This window comes from Engystomops pustulosus, chromosome 7 (genome assembly GCF_040894005.1).
Source record: "Engystomops pustulosus chromosome 7, aEngPut4.maternal, whole genome shotgun sequence".
NCBI classification, from domain to species: domain Eukaryota; kingdom Metazoa; phylum Chordata; class Amphibia; order Anura; family Leptodactylidae; genus Engystomops; species Engystomops pustulosus.
This window is the reverse complement of record NC_092417.1, coordinates 66,312,584-66,322,948: the sequence shown is the minus strand read 5'-3', so window position 1 is coordinate 66,322,948 and position 10,365 is coordinate 66,312,584. Positions and strand designations below refer to the sequence as shown.

The window sequence follows — 10,365 nt, the reverse complement described above, 5'->3', positions numbered from 1 at the left end:
CTCAAAGGTCGGCCTGTAGTAAAGAGTAGAGATGAGCGAGCACTAAAATGCTCGAGTGCTCGTTATTCGAGACAAACTTTTCCAGATGCTCGAGTGCTCGTCTCGAATAACGAGCCCCATTGAAGTCAATGGGAGACTCGAGCATTTTTCAAAGGGACCATGGTTCGGGAATAAAATGTGTTAATTAATTGAAAAAGAATGTCTTCTGATAAGTTAGCAGATGTATGCAAACATCTGCAATCTATTCTTCACTGTTCCGCGCGTATATTATCTCCCGACAAGTTAGCAGATGTGAAGAACAGTGAAGAATAGGATCATTTAAGTGAAAAACACAGTGAAGAATAGATTGCAGATGTTCGGCACATCTGCTTACTTGTCGGGAGATACTCTGTCTCCGTGCCCCGCTGTCTCCGTGCCCCGCTGTCTCCGTGCCCCGCTGTCTCCGTGCCCCGCTGTCTCCGTGCCCCGCTGTCTCCGTGCCCCGATGTCTCCGTGCCCCGATGTCTCCGTGCCGCTCCGTGCCGCTCCCCGATGTCTCCGTGCAACGATGTCTCCGTGCGGCTCCCCGCCGCTCCCCGATGTCTCCGTGCCGCGCTGTCTCCGTGCCCCGCTGTCTCCGTGCCCCGCTGTCTCTGTGCCCCGCTGTCTCCGTGCCCCGCTCTCTCCGTGCCCCGATGTCTCCGTGCCCAGCTGTCTCCGTGCCCCGCTGTCTCCGTGCCCCGATGTCTCCGTGCCCCGCTGTCTCCGTGCCCCGATGTCTCCGTGCCCCGATGTCTCCGTGCCGCTCCGTGCCGCTGCCTGATGTCTCCGTGCTGCCGCTGCCCCATGTCTCCGTGCTGCTCCCCGGTGTCTCTGTGCTGCTCCCCGGTGTCTCTGTGCTGCTCCTCGTTGTCTCTGTCCTGCTCACCGTGTTCTGCAATGTGTTCTTCACACATATATATTGTTCTTCACATACTATTTTGTTCGCACCGTTCCGCGCGTATCTCCCGACAAGTAAGCAGATGTGCCGAACATCTGTAATCTATTCTTCACTGTGTTTTTCACTGTGTTTTTCACTGTGTTTTTCACTTAAATGATCCTGTGTTCACTGTGTTCACTGTTTTTATTCTATTCTTCATTGTTCTTCACTGTGTTTTTTTAATTAAATGCTCGATCTCGAGCAGGGGAAATACTCGTCCGAGCAACGAGCCGTTTCGAGTACCTTAATACTCGAACGAGCATCAAGCTCGGACGAGTATACTCGCTCATCTCTAGTAAAGAGGTTTAAAGGTGGGAGGGGGGAATTGTTTGTGACAGCTTGTGAATCTAAGACACAGAGGGGACCTTATAAAACACACCCAAAACCTTTCTGACTCATGAATAACATTTTAAAAGCAGAAATTAGAAGGAAGGAGGTCATGGATAACACAGATTACAGTGCCTGGATCTATGTGTACTTGTCTGTGGTTTATTATGCTTGATTTCAATTTTCTTTAAAGCTAACAAAAAAATCTATGTCAAATCTCTATGTCAACATATCCTTTGTTGTCAGCAGCCGATCAAGCAAGAAGTAAGGTATTCTATTTTCTGTGTAGTGGTCAAACTAGGTTACTACAGATCAGCTTCTATTCATTTGAATATGAGATAAGCTGCAGGAACTTGGTTCAGCCACTATACTGAGAATAGTGAAGAATTACTGAAAATACAACAAAATTACTTTTGTCCTGCACATGGAAAGAACTACAGGAGTGGAGTACCTGGTAGGCTACATTCATACCTTGTTTTTGGTATGTTCAGCGTAAATGCTACAAAAGCTTCTGGCGTATATGCTGAACAAATCCATAGACTATACCGGCATATGGAGGAATCCTTTTTGCCTCTGTCTGCTCAGTTAACATGGTGTCTAGCAGGAGACACTGGATGTAAAAATGCATTAGGTTAAACTTTATCATCCTGATTCCTGCTTGGGAGCACAGAATATGCTTAGCGGAGGTCATAATAGCCTTTGGGGCACAGCTGCTACTGTATTGCATCCATTCACAGCCTCCGCTGACCATATACTCTGGGAGGTCCCCAGTAAGGACTTCACTTTGGAAACACCTGAACATTTTTAGCAGCCAAACACTGGCTGCTGTCAATGTTCATTCCCCACCCACCTTCAGGAGGAGGGGCTTAACCAGATGATACCTCCCACTATATGTAGTGCGCTCCATTGTAGGAACACATAAGGAACCCACCTAATACAACTAAGGGCTAAAAGAAGATGTGGATGTAGCCTTACAGTACATGTTCCAATGAACTCATAGCGGTTGACCCCATTTTGTTCTTAATTTTCAGAGACCTTTCCTCTATGCACACACTGCAGTTGAGATCCAGCCAGACAATACTCAATAACAAATTGCTTTGCTGACTGTATTCAGTCTTTGTGTAATAGGCACAGCAGTCCCCTGCGCTATAACTCTAAAACTAAATTTCCAGGGTTGACTAAACCAAGCATGCAATGTTTGTAGTGATAACAGGTACAGCACATCTGAATAAGTAATTGTATGGAAGTTGGAGTAAAACTGTATTGTCAGGCTTCCTCTCCGCTCGGCTGTCCTTTGTAACACTAACTCAGTTTTGTGTTTTCATTGTATTCCCTACATTTCTATGTAAATCAAATGAGGCAAATCAGCATAATTTCATCCCACTACTAGTCATGAGACAAAAGTGTTATAGTTACACAGCGCAAAGGGAAAGATTGGCGATCAGATTCAATTTTAATAATGCATTGAGGCAAGAACAGCGTGTCTTCTTTTCATTTCCACATCCACAGCGCTCTAGTTTTCTCATATACCTGTGCTGCAAGAGAAAAGTGCTGATCTTAGAAATCATGTACAATTCAAGACACTATATAGCAGAATATGCAGAAATCTCTCCACACTCACGGTTGATGCCTTGTGCATTGTGCCAAATTAGACATCTTTTTCCCAGAAAGATTTCTTCCTGTTCTTTCATATTCCATGCAGGTCAGATGCAGGTCCTAACACTCACTTCTACAAAATCATAGAACACATTCACAACATTGACACACGGCCCTGCTACATATATATTTTCCTGTAACAAGGACATTAAGTAAAAGTATAGTTTTCATGAAATATGTTTCTGTATGTGCTTCTCGTTGTGCTAGATGGCTAAAAGGTGCCCATTCTTTAGTAACTTCATCATGATCCACCTGGTTTGTCCATGGATGGCCTGAACTGCACAGAAATCTTAAGGGAAACCTACCATTTGTTTTTATGCATTGCGAATCAAACATACCTTTAGAATGCTGTAGCTACACTGATGCAGAAATATATCTTGTTAAATCCCTAAACTGAGTGCTTTTGCTCAAAAAGCAATTATAAAATTCAGGACCTTGGAAAAAATGGTTTCTCTGGGTGGCAGCAGTACATAAACACATTACTTCCACATACACAGGAGCTGGAGCTGATTAGTCAACCTGAGATATCACACCTTAGGTGAATCCACTCTATGCCATCCAGAGCTATATTTGCCATTAGACACTGGAGGGTCTTTGTCAAAATCATTTAGTTAAGAAAATTGCATCCTTAGTAGCTGACAAAATGTTTTCTGAGTTTTTATATGAGTGTGGACACACAAGTTCTATGGAATTGGGGGTAAAGGGATTTAAAATATATAGGTGTCAGTATGTAGGAATGAAGATAAAAGGAATACAGTACTAGCCGTTAGGAGTGCGAGTAATGCTGATCATATTACATACCATAGGGAATAGTGGAATAGAGATGAAAGTGGAGAATACAGCGGGTTGGGCAGCATAAACTGTAAATATACCCCCAATTATCAGATTCTCAGACAAGAAATGTCTTTACTGTTCTCTTAACAAAGTGCCATAGCATGACTGAGTACTGCTACTTTGGAAATGCAATCGGTGGGGCTACCGGATCTTGGATTTTGACCAATGTTATAACAATGATCAATGTTTTAATCCGCTTAAATTTTATCGCCATGCAGGTTTGCTATGATATGCTCCTTTTCACTTGTTAGTCTTGCAAAAGCTTACCCATGCATTACGCATTATGCATTACCATAAAATTACCATTATAAAGCACTACAAAAGAAAGCTTGATAATAGGCCAGCACCCTGTCTGTGTCCTAAGCCCTATAAAATACTATTGGACAATTGACCAATTAATTAAAATTAAAATCTTCTTCATTAATTATTGTTGCTAAAGCCGTAGCGCAGCGACGGTGCCTCCAATGTAGACTCTGGAGCTATTAAGTTAAATTAAAAACCTTCAGATGGAGTCCCTGAAGAATTCTGACATTGAAATTTTAATTTAAAAGCAATAAAATGTTAACGTTTATTGACACGCTGACACCAAGAAAGCATTCCATGGATCTCACTCATACTTCTGATACATTGTACTTCTCACTGGTGTCGAACTATATACATTTATTCCTGTTATTAAATCAAGTTATTGTATATGGAGGAAACATAAATGATAAGGTATGGAGTGTAATGGCCTTAATTGCAATACAGTTTGATTAGGTGAACACATATAATGTCCTGTGACTTTAACATAGTCAGAAGGAAATAAATATCTATGAACACAGACATTGCAGATTGAAAATTATTTTGTAAAGTAAATGGAAGCTCCATTTTCTTGTGGTTATTTCCAGGGATGGAGTTGAATTGCTAAAAAGATCTAAAATAAAACTAAATTATTAATTTTACAAGCACAAATATTTGAAATAGAATTGCGTGCCAGATATCTAAAACAAAACTGTCACCAAAAATGTCATTTTTAGCTGGAAATAATGTCCCAATAGCTCTTGTTATGCTAATTTTAAAAATGCATTTGTCAGCATTCTGAATCATTTCAGTACTTTAGAAAACATTATTTTACATTACCTGGCTCCCAGCAGTGTGTAGTAAATCATAATCATAATGTTTCCATCACCTCATGCATTCTTCCTCTACTGTACACCATCCCCTCCCTCCCCTGTCTGCACATTGCACATGACAGGAAGTGGGAGCTGGATGAGAAAAGACAACAGAAATTAAATGAAAATGAAGGGAATCTCCACTTATAAGGCTCCATAGGGACATTTCACTCATGAATCATGGGGGAAATTACAACATTACTTTGACTCAAAGTAAATATATTGACACCCCCTTTAAGTGTGTATTCCCATGGCAGTCATGAATCCAAGAACTGAGTAGAAGTTCATACTAACTATGAAAATGGTAATAGTTCTCCCAATAAAGAATTATAACATAGAGCTTAATCTGAATGGATGGATACTTGAGTCCTATCAGGTACCTGTGCATTAGCAGCTGCAATCATATCAATTACATCTGTTTTATGATTAATTGCTCTATTCAAGTGATTGACTGGAAAACGGTTTCACTTGCACAAACATCTGGAGCATGTGTCAATGCCATCAAACTGACTTTCATCAATTTTAACTGCTTTAGGCAAGAATTTAATCAAAGCCAATCTCCTGAGCCTGTTAACTCTATGAAAATTAGTAAGAAAGGAAGCCAAGAGAAAATACTAAATGTAAAACTACAAATAAATCCTGTAGAGGCCGATCTAAATAACTACTAACAATCATGAAGTAGCCACTTTGTTTGATATGAACATAATGATTGTTCTTAGTATTATCATGCACTGGAGAGGATGGACAATGTAGAAGGAGATGGGTCGACTAGATTCAACGGGCGCTGACCACTGGTATGGAGTGTCAATGACAACATTCACTGACTGAACTCCAAAATAGTTTTTTAAAAAAATTATATTTATTGGTAAAAGATGAGATTGTAAAACAACAAAGGTCAAGTTATGAAAAAATAAAATAATATATCCTCCTATATACCCTAGGAGGATATATTATTTTATTATTTTATATCTTGACCTTTGTGGTTTTACAATCTGATCTTTTACCAATGAATGTAAATTTTTTTTAAACTAATTTGGAGTTCAGTCAGTGAATATTGTCGCTGACACTCCATACCGGAGGTCGGCGCCCATTGAATCTAGCTGACCCATCTCTATATACAGTATACCGCCAACTATCCTTTTTGGAATTGGCGTTCTTCGTTTTTGGTCTAGTGGAGCAGCAGACCATGACCGTGTTTGACTCTTCGTTACCCTGGAATAGGGTTGGATGCATACTAGCCAAGGTGGCTGATGGTGAGCACCCCAATTGGGATTGTATTTACCCTTATCTATTGCCTTACGTTACCACCCGAGGCGCCGCCCTCCGTTGTTTTGTTTTTTGTTTTAATCTTTCTATATAATGTAGAAGGATTACGCTGAATATTAGGTAAATAAGCAATCAATTATTTGACCACAAATTTTCCCTACCATGACATATACATTCAAATGTTTTTACCAGTTGGACAATCCCTCTTTATAAATATTATTATGGTTTTATATGGCTTCTACTGTCTAAGTCATAGGTACTTGACTTATATGATGTTGAGGTGTGCAAGAATATAAAATGAAATAAAGTTTTTCAAATGCAGCTTTAAAACATACCTAACCTTTCAAGAAGCTTTCCAGAGATGAGTCCAGTCAGTGTACATGGAGGGTAACAAATCTTCTGGTTATTATGTAACTTGTAATCTTCATTCTCTTGCAGTTGTGATTCCTGGAGCCTGCGAGGCAGAGTTATCATTAGTGTCTCAGCTTTATTACAAAGCATGATGGACAGTCTTATACTGCACCAGATTTTTCACAGTGTCTGATGCTGGATGATAAATCTGTTGTGGTTCAAGACTGTCTACTCTAACCTTTTCACCCTCCCATTTTTTGTTACAACTCAAGCCATGCCCCTTTAATGGGGGAGAGTGGAATGAGGGATCTGATGGAGTCATTGGCTGTGTGTGACTGGCAGAAGAGAAAATAGCTACCCCATTTCTCTCTTCCTCAGAAATTATTTTCAGTGTATCACACACAGCCAACATCTCTCTAAGGTTCGCATTAGCATCAGTAAGGTGGCTGGATACCTTGACTGTATGCTGTAGCTCCCCCACCTCCATGACTGGATCTTTAGTAACAAAGGGCATCAATAAAGCTCTGTTTTAGAATAATGGTGGCTCCAATCCCATGGATGTATAACAACATCTAAAAGGTACTGTGTGTGATAAAAAGTACTGTGTGTGCTGAAAGCTCATTAGAAAACTCCAGTTATGACCTTGTTCTTTGTAACTTTTTATTTCTGCAGATGATGAGACCTTATATGAGCATACTGTACATAAGCATTAGAACAGAAAGCTGCATTGACAAAAATAACTATTCTTGTTTTCAACATAATGGATCCCTGTCATGGAGACACGATGAGAACGTATTAATCAATTAAATACTAAATTATAGATTCTAAAAACATCCTGTATTGCTTGTTTATGTAAGAATAGCAATGATATTAGCTGTGCTAGGAGCAACCCTTTACCTCCAAGGTAACATGTAAGAACTAATTAAAATGGTTGATGTGTTGTTTTCTCCGATACAAGTAATTATCCTGTCATTCAAAGAAATTAGGATGGAACTCCGCTGTAAAAAAAGGGAGGTTTGATAAATAATGCAAATGTTCTGCTATTACTTCTGGACATCTACATTTAGATGTATAATTAACATGTCGAAGATGGAAAGTTGAAAAGCTATTCTAGAAGCTGGTGAGATAGATACTATGAATGTAAATTCATTGTAGTGTCAAATATTTCTCTGGTTATTAGGGTTGTAGGAGTCATGGATGACATCTATATGTAAATCCATGCTGGAAATATAGATAGATGTGAACCCGCTTTGGCGGTAAGGTAGAAAGACCTTTTTTTGGACAGTTTGGACATTTGGACAAAGAGGTTCATAGAAGAATCTTTGTTTTTTTATTGAAAAACTTTTTATTGATACATTTTTGAAACAATAAACATTCCAGTCCCAGAAAGCATCCAATGATTTGAGCTCCCAAATCACCCAATTAATAAATATCATTACACTATATTGTTTTTAATCAGCTTTTCTGGTTCCCAGCGATACATAATTTTATTGAAAAAGGTGTTTTTATCTTTACGTACATAAGCCTATCTGTGCCCATAGCTGGAGCTCTGTCTGCTGTTACAGGCGGTCCCCTACTTAAAGGAAACCTACCACTGCTCGCATGATAAAATCATGCGAGCAGACCACCTGGTAGGCTATTTAATACTGATGCCGGCACATACTTTAGTTAGGCACGGCGATCGTTAGTTTAGATAAAAAAATGTTTTACTTACATATGAAAATATTCCTCCGGTGCTACCCCTACGTCATCTTCGGAAGGGAGATGCCTTCCGATCTTTAATTATTCACGCCTCCTTCATTGTAGCCGTTTCCTTCGGGTGCCGAGAAGATGTTTAAATACATCTGCAATGTGTTCTTCACACATATATATATATTGTTCTTCACATGCTATTTTGGGCGCACTGTTCCGTGCGCATCTCCCGACAAGTAAGCAGATGTGCCGAACATCTGTAATCTATTCTGCACTGTGTTCTGCACTGTGTTTTTATCTTAAATGATCCTGTGTTCACTGTGTTCACTGTGTACAATGTTTTTATTCTATTCTTCACTGTTCTTCATTGTGTTTTTTTAATTAAATGCTCGATCGCGAGCAGGGGAAATAATGTTATTCTGGTCACCTAGCAACCCTTACGTTTAAAACGCATTGCACTTGCAATGATTGCGAGTGCAATGCGTTCTTGATGCATCTCCATAGACTTGAATGGGGCGTGAAAAACGCGCGTGACCCGCAAAAATAGAGCATGCTGCGATTTTGACGCGCGTGTAAACGAACGCAAGCACGCGCGTTAAAAACAACGCTAATGGAGAAAGACCCATTGAATACAATGGGACAGAGTGCAATGCGAGTTCTGCGCGTCAAATGCACGCGCAGAACTCGCGCGTGAAAAACGCCAGTGTAGAAGGGGCTTTAGAGTAATGCCCTATATTATTCCAAACTTGACTTCTACTGACAATTTTAACAGAGAAGCATTTCTGCCAGTGTCTATTTCTCACCTTCTGAATGAGATGAAGCACTTCACTCGACAAGAGCCTTGACTATTTATCTGTGTAGTACAAAAGACCTCTGTCTTGCTGAGAATTTTTTCTTGGTATTTTCTCCACCCAAGAAAGATGCAGCATCCAAGGATCCACTTAGCAGATGTCTCCAAAAGACTTTCACAGCTAGATGAACTTCTAGCTCCTAGGTGGAAAAAGTTCAAGTGCCTCTTCAATACATCTGCAATGCAGCTTCATGGTCATCCTCTAATACTTTTGTTAGACACTACAAACTGAATGTTTGAGCTTCCAGGGGTTTAGCTTATGGCAGGGAATTCCGGGAGTTATTACTTAATGAATCATTCTTCCATTTTGTTCTGCTATTAGGATACCTGCGGTGCTGCTGGAGGATGGAGAGGAAAGTTGAAATCATTTTGCTTTCCTTTGGTCCATAGGTAGCACATACTTTTCTCCCTTTTTGTTGCATCGATTTTCATCTTTAACACAATAAATTCTAAGTGGATCTACCTTCCACTTCCTGTTATGCTGATTAACCAAACTGTTGCTTTTCAGATATTGTATTGCTAGGTAGGCAGTCCTGACATGGCAAAGGAAGAACAATATATCCCTGCCGAGCTGCCTACATACTCTAGGAAAGTAAAATTACAGGTAAGACTATTTTCACTGTCATACTGCTTACTATGATCAAGAATACATTTACTATATTGCCTCCTACGTACAAGATTTTTTCTACTATAATGCTGCCTCCAATGATGTTACTATAACATTGTTCTCATTGTACAATAATAATATTACTCACTATGTACAAGAGTATAACTACTGAAATATTATCCCTATTTACAAAAATATAGCTACCATAATACTGTCCCATATGTACTATAATATAACTACCACAATACTGCTCCTATGTACAAGAATACAACTACTATAATACTGCCCCCTATGTACTATAATACTTTCCTTATGTACAAGAATATAACTACTATAATACTGCCCCCTATGTACAAGAATATAACTACTATAATACTGATCCTATGTACAAGAATATAACTACTATAATACTGCCCCCTTGCTGGGAGGTTGTGTGTGAGCAGAGCTCCTGAAGTCTCCTAATGCCTGGAGATAGCCCAGGGCGGGGCCACCCTGGGTGGGGAACTTCCCCAAGCAAGGCCCAGGCTCCAAGGCCTTCTCTGGGAGGAAACTCTCAGACACCAAAAACTGAGGATGCAAATCCTAAAGTGAAGTCTGTGAGTAAGGTGCAGAATGTCAGTGGCTTCAGTACAGCTGGAGTTTGTGAGAGAAAGAAGGTGAATGTATTGGAAAA

The 10,365-nt window shown here is 40.0% G+C and overlaps 1 long non-coding RNA gene across 3 annotated transcripts; it reads right to left on the bottom strand.

The window, feature by feature from the left end:
• Positions 1-1,448: 1,448 nt before the first annotated feature.
• Positions 1,449-9,418, bottom strand: LOC140068801 (uncharacterized). 3 transcript variants are annotated; one of them, XR_011848570.1, is made up of 4 exons: positions 9,039-9,418; positions 6,528-6,646; positions 2,907-3,014; positions 1,449-2,820 (listed from the first exon to the last, which is right to left on the bottom strand). It is a non-coding gene; the product is annotated as an uncharacterized lncRNA (long non-coding RNA). The 3 variants fall into 3 exon arrangements; XR_011848568.1 differs by having other exon boundaries at positions 6,533-6,646; XR_011848569.1 differs by having other exon boundaries at positions 1,449-2,815; positions 6,533-6,646.
• Between the last annotated feature and the right edge of the window lie 947 nt (positions 9,419-10,365).